The 21,871-nt window shown below is 43.7% G+C and overlaps 1 protein-coding gene across 1 annotated transcript in view; it reads left to right on the top strand.

The window, feature by feature from the left end:
* The first annotated feature begins 1,060 nt into the window (after positions 1-1,060).
* Positions 1,061-21,871, top strand: part of RAD54L2 (RAD54 like 2) — an 84,288-nt gene continuing 63,477 nt past the window's right edge. The window contains exon 1 of the mRNA XM_065933593.1: positions 1,061-1,251. The gene's annotated coding sequence lies outside the window, so the exon portion shown is untranslated. The remainder of the gene's footprint in view (positions 1,252-21,871) is intronic.

Here is a 21,871-nt window from a genome sequence, read left to right as displayed (position 1 = left end):
AGTTGTAAAGAATCTACCTGCCAAGCAGGAGATACGAGTTGGATCCCTGAGTCAGGAAGATCCCCTGGAGAAGGAAATGGCTACTCAGTCCAGTGTTCCTGCCTGGGAAATCTCATGGACAGAGGAGTCTTGGCAGTCTACAGTCCACGGTGTCGCAAAAGAGTCAGACACGATTTAGCGACTAAACAACAGAGGTGTGAAGGCCTAGAAGAAAAGGAAGAGGGAAGGAGAAACGATTTTTTTATTGTGTTGATTTTATACGGAAAGCAAAGCCCACTTTCTGAATTTTTTCATCATTTCGTCAATATTCATTTCTTGAAAGAGGGAGAAGGAAGGGAACCTGGGCCTGTTGTGCAGCTGACACAATTCACTCTTCCCCTTAAATGGAGACCACATGGCAATAATTCCCAACTTCAGGGAAGAGAACCTGAATCTTTAACTTCCCTCCCAGGTTCAGTGATCAGGAAAGCCCTTTCTTGTCTCCGCATTTTTTCCAGCTTCAGTCAACAGGAAACCGGTCGGGAGGGGGAAAAACCTAGTTATATGGAGCACATCAATTTCAAGAGTCCTTGAGATCTGCGCCCAAGCTCTGTAGGAGGCGATAGCAATAGTAACAATCATCATTGGCAGCGTCAGCAATGACCGAGACCCAATGTTGAGTCGCACATCTCCTCGCCAGGCACTTGTAACATTTCATATAGTCCTAACAAACCTCCAAGGTTATCCCTAAGCGAGGAATGAGGAGGAACCGAGAATCACTAGAATCACTGACTTTCCAACGTGCCTCTCTGATGGCTAGCGAGGTGCAAACTCATTCTGTTGGACCCACCACTAAAATCATTCTCAGGTTTCCGGTCTGGGATTCCCGTGCTTCATTCACTCCTGAAAAAGTTAGCATAGATGGCTCTGTAGAGGAAGGAGTCGCAATCCATCCGGCGCGAGGAACAGCGGCCTCCGACAGGCTCTCAGCGGAACTTTCCTGTCCGCGGCGCGTGTTCCCGTCCGGGCGGCCGGGCGCGCGGGCCGGGAGGGGGGAAGCTTTCTGGCGCGGACCGCCAGCGGAGGCTGAGAGCGCCGCCGCCGGAGAAGACCGACGCTTAGCCGGAGCCAGCCCGCGGCGCCCGGGCCTGGCCGGCTGCCTCCCTCCATCCCCGCTGCCACTGCCTCAGGCACTGCCAAGGCGGGCGCAGCGGAGCGCTCGGCCCCTCGGCCCTACCCGGCCCGGCGCGGCCCCGAGCCGCGGCGCGGGAGGTGAGTGCGGTTGCCGGCCCCCCGACTCCCTGCTCGGGCCGCCAGGACCCGCAACAATGGGGGCCGAGTGGAGAGGCGGCCCGGGCCCCTGGCGCTCAGCGGCCTCGGGCAGCAAGCCGGTCCTGGTGGCCCAGGCCTTGGGGCGCTGGATCCCACCTGAGAAACTCCGGTGGCCGGAGGCTTGGCGGGGGTCTTGGCCTCCACCTGGGGCCTTATTGGCTTGGTATTTAGGACTTTTGTACCCGGGAAAGGGAGTCGTAGGGACACGGAGACTTAACTGTAGCGGCGTGCGCTCTTAGCGTCTGATGCAGACGGCCTGGAGGCTGGTCACAGCGGGTGGGTTGGGGGGAGGGTGCGTTTGGAATTCTAGGGGGCCTCAGCGTGCCTTCCTGGTCCGTAAGGCGAATCGAGATGCGTCTCTCCCTGCTCTCCTCCCCACCCGCTCAGGTCCGTGAACTTGGCAGGCCGGGATTTGGCTGAGGAGAAAAGGGTATTGAGTATTTAGCTTCCCTGAGGTAACCGTGATTAGTTCCTGGAAAGGCAAGGAGCTCAGCTGGGCACAGGGGAGTTGAGCGAAGAGATGGATTCTCCAGGGCCCAGCATCCCAAAGTTGAGTGATTCTCAGATAGGGAACTTGTCACAAGAGTGTCACAGTGAGTCGTGTTGGCTACCTTGGCCTTAGGGTGAAGCCGGAGTTGTGAACTGGAGAGTATAGAGGAGGGTTGGTAGGCTGCTGAGGTTGGAGAATTGGCTTTTTGTGGGCAGTGGTGGTGGCAGCCTGTGAGATAAACAAGGGACCTTTGCAGAGTGGGCTTCCTGATAGAGAATGACCTCTTTCTGCGGGGGAGGGGTGACTCAGATCTATTAGAATTCCTGCCACTTGCTAGTGGATGTGACTGAGTATGTTGGTGGCTGGGCAGTGAGATAGATGGGGCTGGAAGGGGGCGTCTGGGGGCTGAATTGCGTTTGTTCTGAATAGAAGTGTGGACCATTCCTTTTTATTGCGAGTCAGAATGGTAGCTGTCATTAACCGTGTTTTAAGTAAAAAATTTCTTTGTGGTATTTGGACCCAAAGCATTCCTCTGTTGATTTTTTTTTTCCTTCTTTGTTTTTGAATTGTGACTCATGCTTTCTTTTCAACACTGTGGCTGTTGTTTATGATGATAGACAAACAGCATAATATATGTAAATTTTAGGGATTTTCACTTCACTTTTTCTAAATCTAAGTTAAGAGCCTCTTTTCACTGACTTGTGTGTCATTGTTTAAAATGTGCAACTCTAGAAAGGGATGTGAAAACTCTTAACAGTTTGTCGAAAGTTCATTTTATCCCTAAATCCATGAAACTTCATTTTCTCCTACTGCCATGAAGTCATTACATTAAATCTGCTCAATCTTAGTGACTGTTATTTCAACTCTCCCAGGACATTATCTTCACTAGAAGTGTTGTCTGTCTGGTCTGTACACTGTGTCTCAAGTGTTTCATTGAAAGGCAATATGCAAATTCTAAGTAGCTGAGGCCTGCATCTATTCCATGCACCAGAGTTCTCTATGGAATATTCTCAAAAGTTGGTGTGTTGTCTGTAGGTGAGATGTCAAACCTTGTGTGGAAAAAAAAAAAGTGTCAGAGTCATTGTACTTTCAGAGTTTGTTTAGTGTTAGGAGTTGTATTGCCTCTTTGGAGTATATTAGAGTATAAATTTTCATATGAGATGTGAGGTAATTCTATTTGTAGTTTGCTGGTGGTTCTGAGGATTTTTTTTCCCTTAATGTTTAAAAAATCATGTATTTCCCTTGAACTATTCTTTTTCTCTTTTTTCCGTTTTCTCTTGTAAGTAACTCGTTCTTCCATAAACAAATATCTATTGAATTATGCCAGGCCCTGTGTTGGGCACCTCCACCATGGTGATGTTATTCTCGTTTTAATAACAGTAGCTCATATTTTAGAAGAGGTTATAGGTCTGTGAAGGAAGAAATGATTCACGCATTCAAGCTTTTAATCTGTAAAAGCATTGAGTACAGTTTTTATGAAGTACTGATTCTGACTACTGACAATTGATTATCTTTGTATATTTCCATGGGAGAAGTTCACAATGGTATGGGATTGTTTTAGATTATTTTATTTATATACACCTGTTAACCTGAAGTATGCCTGTAGACAAACCACCAGGTAAACATTTTGTTGCTGTGTGTATCTTGATGGGCTGTGATTTACAAATACTGTATGTGTGCCTAGGTTCCTTAGGAAGCCATCACACTTTCCTTCCCACTGTGGTTTTGAGAGTATGAAGGTGTTGCTTATTGCCTTTGTCTGGTTCACTGTATATAGACTGGGAGCGCCTGCTGATGGTGGGAGTGCTGTCTCCTAAAACAGGAGGAATAAAATTGAGGTAAGGCTCAGCCTATTTGCTATTCCTTGCCTCTTAATTTTTACTTCATCAATTATGTTTGAAAGCTTTTTTGCTGTAATTGTTAATCTCCATTCTGATCTAGTTAAATGAAAGTCTGTCCTTTGCTCTCTTCTCTGTCTTGCTGCATATGTATTTTGGCCAAAAATAAAAGAAGAGATTTAAAATCAAGGCATGTGGATAATAAATTCTTTGAAATATGTCTCACTTTCCATCTGGAATAGTCACTTGATCAAATCAAATAAGAACTGTTTTATTTGTTGCTTTGGAGGTAAACTGCTGAAAAATGTTTTTGATTGACTCTTAGTTAGATGGATCACCTCAGAGACTCTTGGAAAGAAGACTTAGAGTGTTTAATTTCTTTGGAAAAATTCTGAGGTGTCTAAGACGATGGAAAGAGCATGGTCTTTGGAGTCATTCCGTCTGTACCCCTTGCTTGCTTTTTGACCTGGGTAAGCTTTAACCTCTTTGTGCCTTGGTTTTTTTTTTTTTTTTTTTTTTCAGTCTGTGAAATGGGGCTGAATAAAATAAAATAACCTTTGCAGGCTTTAATGAGGACTGGAGATGAGGGCCTAGTGCTTCATGGGTGGGCAGTGCTTGCTGTGGTAGGTTAGTATCTGTCCTCATGTACGGGATACTCTTCTCAGTAGTATTGGTCCCGGGAGAGTGGCTGGGCGCTATACATGGTTGCGAGGTTCAGTTTCCTTGTGTAGTGAGGAAGGCAATCTTCTGTCTACACCTGTTGGCACCCTGATCAGGTGAGAGAATTGTTGAGTCCACACTATAAAGTCCAAGGTCATTCCTGGCACTGGTAGGTTTTTTTCCTGGCAGTTTGTATGGAGAAGCCTGGAGGTAACGGTTTGGCATGTCCTTGTTTTGGGAACTGTGGGCATTCCCAGTGACAAAGTGCTGGGATATGCTAAGCAGCAACATGTTCTGTGTGGTCCCTGATCCAGGGTATTTCTCTAGCTTTCTTCCGTTGGCATCAGATACCTGACTTTGGTCTTTTTGCCTGGAAGGGTCTAGATGCTGGAGAAATTTGTCCAATTTGGGCTAGTTTGATAGAATCTAGCACTCTGTTCAGAAATGTTTTTGATGAACAGAAGGTTCACAGGCTTTGTTATAGAATTGTCCAGTTTTATTTTTTCCCTGTGAAAGGAGAAAAAAAAAAAGTTGAGAGAAAAATAAGAATGAGCCAGACAGAAATGATTCAAAATAACTGGCCCTAAATATCTTCCAGTCTTTCTTTATCAAATCCCCCTCCATTCAGAGCCTTTAACTCCAGTTAAAAGTAAATAATATACCTCTGGCCTCGAAATACACGGATATGTAGATCCTGGTATGTCTCTACTTCAACATCTTGCAAGAACCTTGGTGCCCTGGCCTCTTTGGTGTCTTACTCTGCAATCCATCTTCTTCCACAATTCCTCTGTCACTTTAGGTTCCAGTCATAGTGAGCTCCTTGAAGGTCCCAGGATTCTCAGGCTATTCCTCTTACTAATTTTCCCTCCCATTCTAGTGCTTGTTTGACCCTTAGGCTTAAATTTACTAGGAATGCAGGCCCCACCATCACCTAAAGCCCTTCCTTGATTCTTTCCAGATTAACGTGGATGCTTTTCCTTTGTGTGGCCATTACAATCTGTGAAAGCTCCTTTCATAACCGGTGTACTCTTAACTTTGGGTATTTTTGTGTATTTTCTGTGCCTACATTGTGGACTACCTGGCGGGCAAGACCTGGTTTTGTTTGACTTTACATCCCAGTACCTAACCATTCCTGTTACGGAAGTAGCTACTCAGTAAATGTTCAGTGAGCGAATGAATGACCTCTGCATGTGAAGAGTCATGAAGTTATTCCTTGTGAAGCTGGTGATGTGATGAGAGTTCCAGTTTCATGGGTGCACCTGATCCTGGCTAAAGCAGTGCTGTTGCCTTTGTATTTCCAGGTTGCTAAAAGCAGTGCTTTATTTTGCTTTGAAAATGTGTTGCTTATTCTGAACGTTAATGATTTTGATGCTGGGGAGCTATCACCTTCTCTCTTTGGGTCTTGCCAAAAGTTTCCCTTGGAAGAGAATGTGATAGTTCTTTATCCAGATCTTCCATTGGCCATTTACTACTATGAGCACTTTGTCCTCACGTGGGAAGAGCAGTGACTAGTTAGTTTGGGCTACAAGGTCTCCATACAACTCTTTCCAGGCTGGGAGTGAGTGATGGATGTAACAGCAGGATGTTGTGACTTTTGTCAGCTGACAGACTTTTTGAAGATCCAGCTGAGCTCAGTATCGTCATATTCAGCATATAACATCGTTTGCCCAAATTTTACTGAAGAATTTGAACTCAGTGATTATGAAATTAGCTGTTGCAGTTTTTTGTTCAGCCTACCACTGTACTAACACTGAAACTGATATATTAGTTCTTTGTTAGGAAGCTCTGTTGTTCTGAATTACTAACCTGGAAGTAATGGAATTGTGCCAATTCATTTAGTCACCCTCTTGGCTCTTCTTAGTGGTAAAATAACTTGAGAATATACTATCTAAATTACTTTAATTTCCGTGGTTGATCAGACCACATAGGAATCCCACTGGCCAGGTGTAAGGAAGCCTACGTAATGCAGTTATTCTTTCATGTAGGTGACATAACAGACTACAGAAAAGGAAAGCATGACAAGTAACTGTAGTTAGATTAAAGATAAAAATTGACATGAGATAAAAAGGAAAGCTGAGACAAAGCATAAGGCACTTTAAATGTGGCAAGCAACTGTTAAATTGAAGAAATTCGTGAGCAGTGTTGAAATCTTGAGAAGAAAATTGTTATGGGTGAAAAGCAATAACACTATGAACAATTTCATCCAAATAGGCACATTGAAGGTACTCGCACCCTTTTATGGTTTTATAGCACCATTGATGAAAGTGGTAAATAGGTAGAATTGAAAAATGTTTCCTTTACTATGATAAATATCATATAGCTTGTGTATGTTGGAGAAGGCAATGGCACCGCACTCCAGTACTCTTGCCTGGAAAATCCCATGGATGGAGGAGCCTGGTAGACTGCAGTCCATGGGGTCACTACAAGTTGGACACGACTGAGCGACTTCACTTTCACTTTTCACTTTCATGCATTGGAGAAGGAAATGGCAGCCCACTCCAGTGTTCTTGCCTGGAGAATCCCAGGGACGGCGGAGCCTGGTGGGCTGCTGTCTATGGGGTCGCACTGAGTCAGACACGACTGAAGTGACTTAGCAGCAGCAGCAGCTTATATATGTATGGTGTTGTAGTTTATAAAACACAGAGAGCTGAAGTGGCTTGCTTTCTAGTGCACAAAGCCAGTAAGAAGAAAAGCTGGAGCTTCTTGGCAGGTTTTCTAAGCTTAGGGCCCTTCTTATCATGCTCAGGGGATACTGTTAGGGCTTCAGTTAGGGTTGACAGTCCCCGCTTACTCCAGACTTCTGGCCAGTAGAGGATACACAGTCCACCCAGGGCGTGGAGCCTCTGCTCTGTTAACAGAGCCTAGTGACTCTGGAAGAGCTGGGTGCTGGGGGAGAGGGGGAGCCCAGAAGGAGCTCCTGCCTTCCTCACAGATCCTTTAGGGGTTATGAGAAACACCCAGAACCAGGCGGAGATGGTTTTGCACTTGAGACCCAGTGAATCAAATCGGGATCTTCCTGCTAACGGGACGATGTGTAGAAACTGGAAGAAGAATGAAAGTTTGGAGAAGAGTCCTTTAGGTGTAATTCCGGATTGAGCTTAGTGCCCTCCCATCCCACCGTCTCTGCTCCCCTCCCCTGCCTCTCCGGCTTTCTCCTCTCTGCTGTTTCACCCGCCTCCCACCTTACTGTGGATGCTGGCTTGCCGTGGTCCACAGTTTCCGTGCTGCCCTGCCCAGATCTGAGAACATGCCTGAACCTTTGCACTCCGCCTGCTCTGCCAGTTGCCAGCCCTGAATTCTCTCCGCTGGCTTCTCTGGCGGCCCCTCGGCTGCCCAGCGTTTCTGGGCTGCGTTGCTTGTCAGCAGCTCCCGCGGCCTCACTGACCTGCGCTGTCTCTGCCCCTGCAGGTGCTGTCCTCTGCGTTCACAGGTCTGGTTCCCGCAGCGGCAGCCTGCACGGGTCCCAAGGCTCGTTCCCTCAGGCCCTAGACCTGCTCTCTGTCTCCCTCCTTGACCTGTGACCTCACCTTACGGCCCTCTGATTTTTGTTCCCCCTTTCCTTTCAAATGCTAAACTTTTTCTCTGATTATGCAGGTAAATATATGGGTACAGTTAAAATTTAGGTATTTTTAAATAAGGAAAGGAACCCTTAATCCCATATCTCAGTGTTAACTACTCTCATTAATTTGGTTTCTGTTTATCCACACTTTTTTCCACTGTGTATATGCTGATATCTCCAGGAAGATCCCCTGGAGAAGGAAATAGCAACCCACTCCAGTATTCTTGCCTAGAGAATCCCATGAACAGAGGAGCCTGGCAGGCTACAGTCCATGGGGTTACAAGAGTCGGATACGACCACCATATGCTGATATGGACGTATTTGTGCTTCTGTAAATGTGTGACATAAAATAATTCCTTTTTTACAGAAATGGAATCACAATATACCTCCTTTTTTATAGTTTGCTTATTCATTTAATGCATTTTTTCTTGTGCATTTTCCTTTGTGTCTGACACATATCTGTTGTATCTTTTAATAGTTTATAGTATTATATATTTTTATCAGTTTTCCTAGTCCCCTGGTGATAGCCATTTTTTTCTTACTCTTTGAAGTAACATCCTTGAAGTACATCTTCCTATACCTCTTCGTGTGCACTGTGTACATTTTTCTGTGCTCTGTGTACTTCCTGGGATAAATTCCTGCAACTGGAAAAATTCCTAACAAGTCAAAACTTATGATTGTTTATGATTTTACTAGATATTATCACATAACTTTTGAAAGATTATATCAGTTTATCTTTCTCCTCTAACAGGGAGCATTATAAACAATTTTAAGCTTTGACAGTTGAATCCTAGATAACGCGCTTTTATTTATATTTCCTTATTGCAGGAGGATGAGCATCTTTTCATGTTTTTGTTTCATGTGTAGATTGACTGGTTAGTTAATTCATTGCTCACTTGTCTTCTTCCTAGTGTCTTCCTGTCCCCGCTCTTTCCCCTGTTTGTTTTCACCTACCACAAGGTAGAACCAAAGTAGTTTGGCCTTTCATGCTATCCTAGCCCTCTCCTTATCCTTGGGCATTCTATCTAAGATGCAGTTTTTTGTTTTTTTGTTTTTTCATTTATTTTTTATTAGTTGGAGGCTAATTACTTTACAATATTGTAGTGGTTTTTGCCATACATTGACATGAATCAGCCATGGATTTACGTGTGTTCCCCATCCTGATCCCCCCTCCCACCTCCCTCCCCATCCCATCCCTCTGGGTCAACCCAGTGCACCAGCCCCGAGCACTTGTCTCATGCTTCCAACCTGGATTGGCGATCTGTTTAAGATGCAGTTTCAGAGCCATTTCCTCACTTCTTACTTTAGCTATACCTCTTAATCCTTTGCGATCTGGCTTCTGGTCCTGTTTTTCTCCTGAATACCAACTCTGAGTGAATTCCTTGTTGCCCAGACAAAGATTTTTTTCCTTGATGTTTGTTGTTCTTTATTTTGACTGATTTCCCTTTGCAGGGAGGGAAGCTGTGTGTAAGTGAACTTTTTATTATGGAAAATTTGAAACATACACAGCAGCAGGGAGTCTAGTATAACGAATCCCATGTAGCCATCACTCATTTTCAGTCATGATTAATATTTCCCCAATTTTTTCTTTCAATTGTCTTTCCCACTTTTTTTTTTCTGATGTTGGCATATATCAAAGCTAATCTCAGGCTTTGTCATGACATGAATGCATATCTCTGTTGAGAACATTGTATTTCTTAAACATCATCACCTTGCCATTTTCTTTTTTTTTTTTTAATTATTTCTTACTTTTCTTTTCAGCTGTGCTGGGTCTTCATGTGGACTTTACTGCATGTGGACTTTCTCTGGTTGTGGCAAAGCGGGGGCTGCTCTTCTCTGCAGTGCACAGACTTACTGAGGTGGCTTGTCTTCTTGCAGAACCTGGACTCTAGGTGCCCAGGCTTCAGGAGCTGCAGCTCCCGGGCTCGAGGTGCCCAGGCTTCAGTAGTTGTGGTGTCTGGGTTTAGTTGCTCTGAAACATGTGGGACCTTCCCAGACCAGGAATCAAACCTGTGTCTCTGCATTGGCCGGCAGATTCTTAGCCACAGGACGACGAGGGAAGTCCACCTTGCCATTTTCTATCCTTAATAAAGAGGACTTGATATTTAATCCTAGTTCTGATACTGGCTATTTAACTTGGACAATTTGTTTTTTCAAGTTTTTATTGGAGTATAGTTGCTTTACAATATTGTATTAGTTTCTGCTGTACTGCAAAGTGAACCAGCCATCCATAAACGTTTATCTCCTGTTTTTGAATTTCCTCCCCATTTAGGTCACCAGAGAGCCCTGAGTAGCGTTCCCTGTGCAGTGCAGTAGGCTCTCATTAGTAGCTATGTTATACACAGTAGTGTATGTATTTCTATCCCATCTCCCGGTTCATCCCATCACCCCCTCCCTGCTTGTAGCTGTGTGTGCCTTCTCTACATTTGTGTCTCTGTTTTGGCTTTGGAAATAAGTTTCATATGTATCACTTTTCTAGACTCCACATATAATCAATGTTATATGATATTTTTCTCTCTCTGATTATTTCATTCTGTGTGACAGTCTCTAGGTCCATCCGCCCACATCTCTACAGATGGCACAAGTTTGTTCCTTTTTATGGCTGAATAATAATCCCATGTGTGTGTGTGTATATATATATATATATATACACCACATCTTTATCCATTCCTCTGCTGATGGACACTTAGGTTGCTTCTGTGACCGGGCTACTGTAAATAGTACTGTAGGGAACATTGGGGTGCATGTATCTTTTTTGAATTATAGTTTTGTCCGGATATGTGCCCAGTAGTGGGATTGCTGGGTCATATGGTAGTTCTGTTTTCAGCTTTTTAAGGAACCTCTATGCTGTTCTCCACAATGGCTGTATCAGTTTAGCTTCCCACCAACAGTGCAGAAGTGTTCTCTCTTCTCCACCTCCTCTCCAGCATTTATTGTTTGTAGATTTTTTGCTGAGGGCCATTTTGCTTGCTGTGAGGTGATATCTCATTGTAGTTCCAATTTGGTTTCTCTAATAATTAGTGATATGGAGCGTGTTTCCTCGTGTTTATTGGCCATCTCTATGTCTTTGGAGAAATGACTGTTTAGGTCTTCTGCCCATTTTTTGATTGGGTGGTTTGTTTTTTTTAAATTAAGCTCTATGAGCTGTTTATGTATTTTGGAGATTAATCCCTTGTCAGTTGCTTCATTTGCAAATATTTTCTGCCAGTCTCAGGGCTGTCTTTCTGTCTTGTTTATGTTTTCTTTGCTGTGCAAAAGCTTTTAAGTTCAGTTAGGTCCCATTTGTTTGTGTTTGTTTTTATTTTCATCCTAACCCAGGTTTGTTGGTTTTCCTCTTCTATTCCCTCTGTGGTCTGACCCTCAGAAATCTAGCTCTTCCACTCCCACCACTTCAGGCTGTCCAGGTGACTCAGTTGTGTAACCCCGGTTTCTTTACCAAGCAACAAACGCACATTTCCTCCTGACTTTTGGACATGTCTTTCCGGTCACGTGGGTGAATGTTCAGTGCCCTGGACGGAGTCTGCCCGACAGAGCTGCCCTCAGCGTTGCCACTCGCCCCACAACTTGGGCAGTTTAGTCACCTCTCTTGATCTTGGTGTCCTCAGTCAGGATGGTAGGGCTGGCTTAGAGTCTGAAGTCCTGTGCAGCTTTATCATCCGCTGTGAGAAGGTGCTTTCAGAAATGTCTTGCTCAGCATATGTGGGACCACATGCATCATTCTGCTCCCCAAACAAGTTTCTGGCTTTTTCCGCCTGGCCTCTCTCAGGAAATCCATGCTTTATCCTATGACTTTTCCCTTGCATTTGTCCCCAACATGGGGCCAGATATCTTGTGGCTAGTTCTTCAGTTAATCCTGACTTCTGCCTCTTCCTGGAACATACCTTGAGCCCTGTTCAGCTTTGTATCTGTATTCACATTGTTTCCTTTGGCTGTCCTATTTAAGTTGTTTCCTCTACTTATGTTGTGGCCAGTTAAATTTCTGACCATCTTTCTACTAAGTTCAGGTACCAGCTTCATCTGCATTGGAGGTGAGTTCTCCCTCTTTCAGCTCGCATGACTGACAGCGCCTCAGTGACATTTCACAGTATGCTGGGTACTTCAGGTATTCGTGTGTACAAGTTTTTCTTGCTTTCTTGTGTAATCTCCTTGAGTATAGGTACCACATTTACACACTGTAATTTTGCATCCTACAGTGTCTTGGCACGATTCTTTGTACTAGTAGTTATTGCAGTTAATTCCAATCTTGGAAGTCAAAGAATCCTGTTTTCCTGTCCTCTCTCAGAGTTGGAAAGATTCTCCAACTTTTGGGTAATACAATTTAGCTTCTCCAAAGTACAGCTGGTCACACTACATTGTTGTTGTCATGGTCTTTAGTCGCTAAATTGTGTCCGACTCTTTGTGACTCTATGGCCACTGGGGTCCTCTGTCCATGGGATTTCCCATGTGGGAGTGGGTTGCTATTTCCTTCTCAGGGGGTCTTCCTGACCCAGGGATCAAACCCACATCCCCTGCCTTGGTGGATGGGTTCTTTACCACTGGAGCCACTGCGGAAGCCTGCATACTGCATGCTATCATGGAGTAGCTAAAGGTAGTCATCAGCATTGATTGGAAGCTAATGTACCATATGCTGGGCAGTGTGCTTATTAGTGTATTTTTTCACTTTAAAAAAATCTTACACATGTACTGTTATTCTTCTCATTTTATAGATAAAGGCACCTAGATCTAGAGAAATTAAGTAGCTTCTTTAGCATCCCTTAGATAGAAAGTGGCAGTGCTGGGACTCTGACCCAAGCCATCTCATCCCGGAGATGTGATGTATTCTGAACTGGTGTACTGTTCTTTTGTCCGAAGCACGTTTACTGCCAGTTGGCCCTTATATGTTTTATGTTTATTTTCTAGCACTTTTCAAATGTCTTGCATGGTTTTTTTTGTTCATTTCTCCCCAACCACCCAAACCAGCTATCCCTCTATTGTTCTTTCTGATTTTGGTGAAGGGTATGCCAGACTTCAAGCCTCAGAGTCACACGTAATTTTTCCCTTTCCTTCCTGTGAATTGTCCCTAGTAATGCCTTATCTCTGTTTCATCCTTTCCGGTTTCTTTCTTCTTCACCCAGGCCCTCCAGGTCTAGTCCTGGATTATAATGACTGACCTTCCTTCCTTCCTTCTCTCATTTTTGTATAGTCCTTCTGAAAGGGTTGCCTGTCACCCATCTCTCTCCAGGTAAAAATCTGTTTTTCCTGTAGAGGAGGTTTCCTAAAAACCAGTTTTCAAGCTGTGTCACAGTCAACTGTGGGACCTCTTTTCAAGCATATAAAGTCCTCAGTGTAATACTACGAAGCCAGTACTGTTGTTTCCAGTTTACAGATGAGAAAATAGAGGCTCAATGAGATTGTCACTCTCACAAGATCAGTGCTATTGGGGGTCTGTGTATTTTTAACAAACTCCCCAGATTCTGTTGCCCTTGTGGTTTTAGAAAAACCAGGCAGCCTTCACCCCCTTTTTGGAATGCTCCCCCTACATCTCATGTTTCTCTGTGGTCCCCCTCCATCTAACGGCTCTGACATTCTGTAGATTTTAATCTTGACCATGCCCACCTTGCTGATGTCTTTCCTGATAGCATCCTCCTGGACTGGTTCTTTCCCTGTCTCTCTGACTCACTGTGCAGACTCCTTTTCAACATTCCCTCATGGTTTGACCTATCCTTGACTTGCTTTCCCCCACTTCATGCACTCCCTGAGTATCATCCAAATTGGAGGCCTCAGCTACCTGAATGTGACAGGAACACCCAAATCTGTATCTGTGACCCCAGCCCATTTTCCGGCTGTTTCTGACATTTCACCATTAACACTGTTAGCTGCTCCATCGTTTGAGCTGGAACCCTGGATCAAGGACCAGAGCTTGGAGTTAGAAGTCTAGGTTGGAACTGCACTCTCCCACTCTCTCGATAGTATCACAGACTCAATGGACATGAATTTGAGCAAATTCTGGGAGATGGTGACTGACAGAAGAACCTGTCGTGCTGCAGTCCATGAGGTCACAAAGAACTGACATGACTTAACGACTCAACAACAACAACTACTCTCTAGCTGGGTATATTTGGGGCAGGTCACTTAACCTCTGTAAAACTTAGATTCCTTATCTGGAAAGTGGGAATAACATTGCTTTTTTCATGGTATTGTGAAGATTCAGTGAGAGAATGTAGGAAAAAACACTCATTTGATCGCAATCTGTGGAGTCCTTCCCGTGTCTATCGAGTACCGTGATGAATGCTAGGAGATCGTGGTGAGCAAGGCCGCCCCCACGGGGCTCCACTTGGCTGCTGTAGTCTTACTGGTTTTGCCTCCTTAGTCTCTAATATTCCCTTCTCCTTTCTTTTTTTTTTTTAATTTTTATTTTTCAGTGGGTTTTGTCATACATTGATATGAATCAGCCATAGAGTTACACGAATTCCCCATCCCGGTCTCCCATCCCACCTCCCTCTCCACCCGATTCCTCTGGATCTTCCCAGCCCAACAGGCCCGAGCACTTGACTCATGCCTCCCACCTGGGCTGGTGGTCTGTTTCACCACAGATAATATACATGCTGTTCTTTCGAAACATCCCACCCTCCCCTTCTCCCATCCCTTCTCCTTTCATTTTGCCACTACGTTAGTTCAGGGTCTCATCACCTTTTGTCCAGATTATTGTAACCGTTTCCTACTTAATCTCCTTGCCTCCACATAGCTACCAGTGTTCTTTTTAAATTGGGAATTCAAATGACACTTCCCTGCTTGAGATCCTTTAATGGGGCTCCCACTGGGGACACACGGACTGTAGGGAGAATTGCATGGAGATAGATACTGAGTCCACTTCTGAGCAACAGAGAAGGGCTCAATGGCATAATAGTTATGTCTGCCAGAGGTGCAGACAGCAAAGTGGTGCCAAGTGCCACATATTTGCCAATCCTTATATAGGACAAGGTTCAGACTAAACAAGGTCCTCAGGACACTGCTGGATCAAGATCTGGCCTACTTCTCATTTCTTGCAGTTTCCTCACGAGCTCCCCTACTGCTAGTCCTGCAGAACTGTACTCTTGCATGTGTCGTTCCCTCTCTCTGAACGACTTCATCAGTCTTCTTAAGGAAAGCTCTGTTTGTCCTTTGATATTCAGATCTGTTGCCTCCTCTGGGAAGTCTTCACCACCCTTTCTCAGCAAAATCATTTCCTTCTCTGCCCTATAGAGCCTTTTCCTCCCTCCTTCCCTCCTTCCTTCCTGCCTCCTCGCCCCCTCCTTCCTTCCTCCCTTCCTCCTCCCCCCCTTGCGCCCTCCTTTCCTTCCTTCTTCCTTAATATAATTCACATACTGTAAATTTCCACCATTTTTAAGTGTTTAATTCAGTGATTTTTGTTACATCACAAGATTATGCACCTATCACTACTGTATAATTCCAGAACATTTCTTTTCTACAGAAAGAAACTTGTACTCATTAAGCAGTCACTCCCTCTTCTCCCTTCTCCCTGTCCCCTGGTAACAGCTGATCTATTTTCTGTTTCAATGGTTTTGCCTGTTCTAGGCATTTCAGATACATGGGCTCATACAATGTGTGGCCTTCTGTGACTGGTTTGTTTCACTTAGCATAGTGTTTTCAAAGTTTGCCTATGTTAGTACTTCATTCCCTTTTATTGCTTGATAATATTCCACTCTATGGATATGCTGTATGCATTTTATCTATCTAGTCATCAGTTGTTGGGAGAAAAACTTTGGTCATACATTGTACTTTGGCTTCCCTGGTGTCTCAGACAGTAAAGAATCCACATGCAGTGCAGGAGACCCGGTTCGATCCCTGGGTCAGGAAGATCCCCTGGAGAAGGCAACGACAAGCCACAATATTCTTGCCTGGAGAATCCCATGGACAGAGGAGCCTGGTGGACTGCAGCCCGTGGGGCTGCAAAGAGTCAGACACGACTGAGTGACACTTTCACTTTCTTTCACGCTCATGGTGAGTGTTACATGTCTGTGTCAACTGACTGGACGATTCCTGAGGGCTCCAGTCATCACTCTGTGACCAGGTTCTCTCATCTCTGGAGCTTCAGTACCTGTCAGTACTGGCCAGTAGTAAATGCTTAATGATGAGTCATTTTATCTCCTTTTCCAGAAAACTTAGAAATATTTTCTGCCTTTTCAGCACTTCTCAGATCCAAGTCATGATTCCTGTATGGAATGTCTTCTCCCCTCCTCACTTATCTAAGTCAGCCTTGCTTCTGGGGTTGTCTCAAGGTCTGCTTCCTCCAGGAAACCTTCTAACAGCATCTGAACCTCAATGTGTTGCTTTCTTCTCTGAACTCTGGTATATTTGGGATCTCTGTCATTCATTAGGCACTTAAAAATGTACTCCTACCTGTCTTACCTTAATTAAGTAGGCTGACACTAAGCCCAACAACACTTGCTGCTACTGCTAAGCCAACAACACTTAGGATTCCCTTTTTGCACTCCCAGTACAGAGGTGCTCTAATTAATGTAATGGAATTATGTCTAACGTTTTACCTTGCTTAGATTCAGTCATACACTTACAAAAGGAAGACCAAGAGAAAATAACGAATAATGGTTTAAATAATGGAATGATTTATACTCACCATTTTACTCAGTGAGTGAGTACCCAAAGGCAGTGGATGCAGTCAGTGTTGTTACAGTTAAAATGATTGACAGAACCTATCAATGTAAAGAGTTCTTGATCACTGTTTAGGTGGTGTATTGCTGAGTTGGAAGTATTCAGTAGTAGGGTGGCAGGGAGGGAGAATTGAGCACCGACGCAGAATTGGTGAACTGGTTCAGGCAGCGAAATACATGAAGGGTTAATTTCTGAATATTATACTCTTTTGGAAATATTTTTGGTGTATACATCTATAGAAATAGACTTCCCTGGTGGCCATATGGTATATAATCTGCCTGCAGTGGAGGAGACCCGGGTTTGATCCCTGGGTGAGGAAGATCCCCTGGAGAAGGGAATGGCTACCGTCTCCAGGATTCTTGCCTGGAGAATCCCATGGACAGAGGAGCCTGGTGGACTACAGTCCATGGGGTCGCACAGAGTCAGACATGACTAAGCAACTAACACTTTCACTTTCTCTGGAAATACATACAGAAGACTATTCATACAGTATTTTTGTGGACAATCGAAAAGGCCTTTCAAGGATGATTCTAACTATGGATGATCTTTTTCACATGCTGCTTTAGGCCCTCATGTGAACCCTAGCTAAGATGGGATCTCTGTGGTAGATAGCTGCTGAACTGTGGTTGACAGTGTGAGGGCTTACTATGTTGGTCACTGGATGTGACTACCGATAGGAGCAGTCACAGCCTGAAAATACAGTGCTGCTGAGAGTGAGGCCAAACAGGACTTACTCACTGATGACTTTGTAGAAAGAGAATACATGTACAAAGATGCTGGTCTTACAGTTATAAAGTCATAAGAATAAAGAAGAAAATAGTACCTTTTTGGTAAAACTGTCACCCAGAGATAAAAATGTTTAATAACCTTTTGGTGCTTTTCCTTCTTGTCTTTTTTTTTTTCTTCTATGCATATATATACTTGCAAATGTGTAATTCTGTTTTTAAAACTGGGATCTAAACGTTTATTAATTTTTTCCCACTTTTTATACAACATTATGTTGTTAAGATGGTCTAGAAAATCTGCCTCTGAAATTTGCTGTGCTGTACTATTTTATGTTCTCAGAAAGACATTTCCTCTGCTAGGTCGGAAGATCTTTGGCAGAGCCACGTGTTGATGTATTGATAGGTTTGCTCATGAGCTTCACCAGGACTGTCTTGCAAGCTCTGGTGAGGGCAAGCTAGAATTCGCCAATTGACCCGCGCTCTCAGTGCAGATTCCTCTGTCAGAGACTTGTGACCTGATCTCATCTGTCAGCTGCCCCTGTTAGACTTGTCCTTCTTCTAATGACTGCAGTAGATGTTTCAGATTGTTTATAAACTTTTTTTTTTGTTATTGTTATCAAAACCATGTGCTGTGGCAGCATCTTAATGAACAGTTCCATGTCAAGGGCATTTTAGCAAGTTTTTCTCCTTTGAAGATTCATTTCTCTTCATATTCCATAAGTGAAAGTAGCAAGTAATACCTTGTGACATGTACAATCAATACAGTTCTTATAAGAAACCAAATCTGTAAAACAGTTGGAGCATCAGTAAATTAGCTTGTTGAAGTAGAAACTGTTACTCTTTTGTATTTAATGTGTTTGAATTTTGTTTCCAATGGTAGTCTTCCTTCCCCAGTTTGTGTGTCTCCAGCTGCCTAACCTCTCATAAGGGGTCTTGAATCTTAAATATGAACAGATTCTTTAGTTTGTCCTGCTAACATAAAACTTATCTTTGGTGTACCAGGGAGAAAGTCTGTGGTTCAGACAACTTTTCATTTAGTCACTTTGGTGTCTGGTAAGTTTTGCCTCACCTGCCTGCTCCAGAACTGTACATTCTAGAGTCTTCCTTGGTTCCCTTCTTGAGCTATGAGTTGGCCTTTTGCTGTGGTTTATTCTGGCTGTCTCCATGTCTTTCCTTCCCTACTATTGTATCCACTCATTGTTTGTGGACTTGGTTTATCCAGTTTTGTCTAGGAGGAATGCCTGTTTTCTGGGCTTGGGGCCAAGTTTTTTTTGCTTAACTTTTGGGTAAAACTACAGCATCCCAGCTGCTGTTTCCAGAGTTGAGCTCTCTGAAACCAGTTTTATTTGTTTGGAGACCAGACAGCACATTTTGGAAATAAAAATAGGCTCTCCCTAAATGGACCATTGGTTGCCTGTATGAGAACCAGCACACTGATGTGTATTGTACAGTCTCAGGTGGGCTGGAGCTGAAAGAAGGCTGTAGTGTTTTCATGAGCAACACTGTAAAAGAAGCTGCACATCTGCATAGGATTTGTTTGTGTTAAGTTACTGAGTCCTTATCATGTTGCTGGGTTGCATACTGCATGAATGCTTCTAGTACTTGAAGTGTAGGTGTCATTACCCCAAATGAGGGAAAAGTAAATAATTTGCTCCAGTCTGTCTGACGTCTGAGAGTTCCCTCTCCATGATAGCAGTGCTGATAGTAAAAGCCAGGCTGTGTTGTAGCATCTGGTCTCCAGTCAGGCTGGTGTCCGAGGGGGAGGTGACGGCAGCACCTTAGGCCCTGTTAGGGAAACCTGGAAGAGAAGTCTCACATGTCTTTTACTCTTTCACTGGGGCTTGAAGAACACTACCCTGCTGGCCCTTTACCTCCTGAGAATTCTCAAATCTGGTCTTTGTTTTTTTTTTAACTGGCTATTTCCCATCTCTTCATATTCCATTTCTTCTAGCAAATATTTCTTCCGGGCCATGTTTTGAGTGCTTACACTGTACTAAAAACTGAACTGTGTAACTTCACAGTATACTTTACATTTATATTCTTTCACCACCTTTTTCTTTTAATAATCCTTGAAGGTAGGGAGTGCCTCCATTTTAGTTTGGAATCTATGGCCCCGAGAGATGACTTGCCTAGGGTCACACTGAAAAATGAGTCGGATTTCAATTTGAAACTGCATATTCCTATAACTTTTTTTTTTGTTTTTAACCTATGCTTTTATATTCTGTGGTGCAGAGTGATGTTTATAGTACACAGAGCTGGTCATCTTATTTTGGTCTTCTTGTGGGATAATATCCAGTCTCAACATAGTCAGGGTCTTCAGTGATCTTGATCCTGTTCCTTTTCCGAGTTTAGTTTTTACTCTTCCCCCATACTTCCTGCCTTATGCTCCAGTAATGCAGTCTTCTTGGATTTGTTTGATTTCACATCTGCTTTTGTCTCTCACTTATTGTTCATACGGTTCCCTGTCTTTGAACTCTTCCCTCCTCTTCTCTATTTATCTCCAGCCTCCCCCCCCCTCCACGCCCCTCCACGCCCCTCCACGCCCCACTCTGTGTATGCTTCAGCCATGTCTGCTTCTTTGCAACCCTATGGACCGTAGCCCACCAGGCTCCTCTGTCCGTGGGATTCTTCAGGCAAGAACACTGGAGTGGGTTGCCATGCCTTCCTCCAAGGGATCTTCCTGACCCAGGGATTGAATCCACATTGTTGGCGGGTGGTTCTTTACCACTAATGCCACCTGGAAAGCCCTACCTGCCCCACATTACCTAACTCTGTCCAAATCTTTCTTCAGAACTCACTTTGGGCCTCATTCCTCTTAATGCTTGATCTGTCCTGACCTGTGTTTACTCCTTATCTTTGTGTCCCCAGTAGATGGTAGTTGTTTAATATGTTTTGGTTGAGCTGAGTAGAATTTTGGAAATTATCGCTTTCCAGAAAAAGATGTTCAGAGACCACCAAAGCTTCTTGTTGAGCTGTTTTGTCAACTTTAATAACTTAGTTAAGGGTCAATTTCTGACATGAGGAATGTAACTTATTATTAAAAACAGAGGCTAAAAAACAAAACAAAACAGAGCCTAAGGTTTTTCTGAGTTTTGACATTTGGATGTATTAGAACTATCTTTGTGGAACCATCTTTTCTCTCCTTTTTAAATTGGACCTCCATTGCTATTCACTCTTTGTTAACTAGTACCCTGACTAGGAGGCTGAATCTTTAGATAATGGACTTGATTTCATATGGTGTATGCACTTTGCAACTATTGGTTCTCAGTCATCATCACTTCTCTTCTTTCTCTGAAGCTTTATAGAACAGCCTGATTCTAGATTTCAGAGCCTCTTTATGTCAGGGTACAGAGAATGTGCATCTTAGTAAAAGAACATCTTGGTTTCTAAGTCATGGTTTTTGCATATCCCCACCCGCTACCCCCTTGTGTTTATCAAAAATCAATAGTCAGCAGTTTGAATGTAGAATACCATAGTTTTTGCTTCATCATTTTGCTGAGAAGACTTTATTGTTTTTAAGCTCTTTTCTATGCATAAGCATTCAGTAGTATCCTTAGTGAATTTTAACTGATTGTTAAGTTTGCTGATAAAGAAACTACTGACCTTCCCTGATATTGGCAAAGGCCCAGGTGTGGGAGGATTAGTTACTCGGCTTGGTAGAATATCAGCTTGTCCTCTACAGATGATGATCCCTTTGTCTTCACTGAGGTTCCTCTCACGTAATTCTCTAAATATGCTTTTGTTATTTTCAAATCTTCCTTAAGAGTCAATTACTTCCTGTTGTTTAGAGGCAGCCCAGAGGAGACAGCTTTTGAAAAGCAAAACTGACTAATCGATTCACCTACTGATGGGCTTTTTGGGGTTTGTGAGCTGGTTATAGCGTCTTTATCCCAGTGTTAATGTGTTGTGTACATACAAGCCTTCTGAAGTGTTTGAAACTGCTGCCAGATCCTGGTAAGAACTCAGGAAATCGACAAATGAGGAGTAGCTTCCCCAAAGCAGTGAAGCAGTCTGTCTGTCTGCCTTACACAGGGCACGGACAGATGCCCACTGTGGGCCACAATTAGCAGAATGTGGTAGATTTGGGGTCCTCCTTTCGATGTAACTGAGAGTGTGAGATTTGTTACCTAGGATGCCTAATCAAATACAGAGTGAGGAGTTAGAAATAGATGGAGTAGAGCGGAAGTGTAAGAGATGCTCTTGGAGTCCGCCCTTTCCTTTAACCCTCTAAAGAAGAGTCAATTTAATAATATTAGGGTTTAGTAAAGCTAGATATATATGGCTTCTTGGGTAAACCAGATATAACCTGTTGAAGAAACTAGCCCAGATATGATGTTATAAAGAAGGGGGAAAAAAGAGTTAAAAGGGAGCAGTCACAGCTTTGTGGAGCGTGTAGTGCGTGTTGTTTTGTTTATAATAGGATGCTCTTAGGAAACATGAGGACCGTGTGTCTGATTCCTTTTTACAAGTCCAAACGAAGGAAGCTGTATTTCTTCCCATTTTGTTGACGATGATGGAGGGTGTGGGACACCTGAAGGCAGTGTCCAGAGAGGAGAACCAAGAGGACTTTCCTCCTGTCCAGCGTAGTCTCAGACGCTTTGGGAAGTCCACATGACTTGCCAGGATTGAGCTTCATGAA

This window comes from Muntiacus reevesi, chromosome 4 (genome assembly GCF_963930625.1).
Source record: "Muntiacus reevesi chromosome 4, mMunRee1.1, whole genome shotgun sequence".
Taxonomy (NCBI): domain Eukaryota; kingdom Metazoa; phylum Chordata; class Mammalia; order Artiodactyla; family Cervidae; genus Muntiacus; species Muntiacus reevesi.
The sequence above is the reverse complement of the archived record's forward strand: the minus strand, read 5'-3'. Positions and strand labels throughout refer to the sequence as shown.